A 567-nucleotide genomic window follows, 5' to 3' on the forward strand; every position below is an offset into this window, starting at 1 on the left:
TAAGCCAGCTAACTTCAGCCACGTTTGCAAAGCCAACAGAGACCATCCACCAGTTCCCTCTCAGGCCCATTCAAGGACCAGAAACAGAACTGAGCAGACTCAGATTTTCCTCTTCCTTTTCCCAGGCAGGAAAAGGAAAACCTCGCTCCCCAGAGACAGTGAGCAGTGAGAACAACCAGCTCCCCAGAGGAAGCTTCCCCGGTCACGCAGGTGAGCCAAGCTTGTTTCTCAGGATCACCACTGGGTTGTGATTCTGGACAACCCTGTTTCTGTCAGTGCTCCCATTTCCTTTCTCTTTGCCCCTAGACACTACGTGACCTCTCCACAGCACTCCCAGCCTGGGAAGCATAAGGTAGGAACCCGACCTGCCAAGCCTCTGGTGCAGAAGAGAGCCCCAAGCTGGCCACAGGACTCCTCCCGCAAGCTGGGTCAGGCCGGTGAGCCTCACAGCAGCATCCACAGCTCCTGCCAAGAGCCCACGCACTGGGGCAAGCTCAGAACTTCACTCCTCTCTTTACCCGTTCCTGTTCGAAGCTCTCTTACCTCCTGCCTCCTTGGTCCCCAGCT

The sequence above is a fragment of the Leptosomus discolor genome, chromosome 16, assembly GCF_034619465.1.
Source record: "Leptosomus discolor isolate bLepDis1 chromosome 16, bLepDis1.hap2, whole genome shotgun sequence".
Taxonomy (NCBI): domain Eukaryota; kingdom Metazoa; phylum Chordata; class Aves; order Leptosomiformes; family Leptosomidae; genus Leptosomus; species Leptosomus discolor.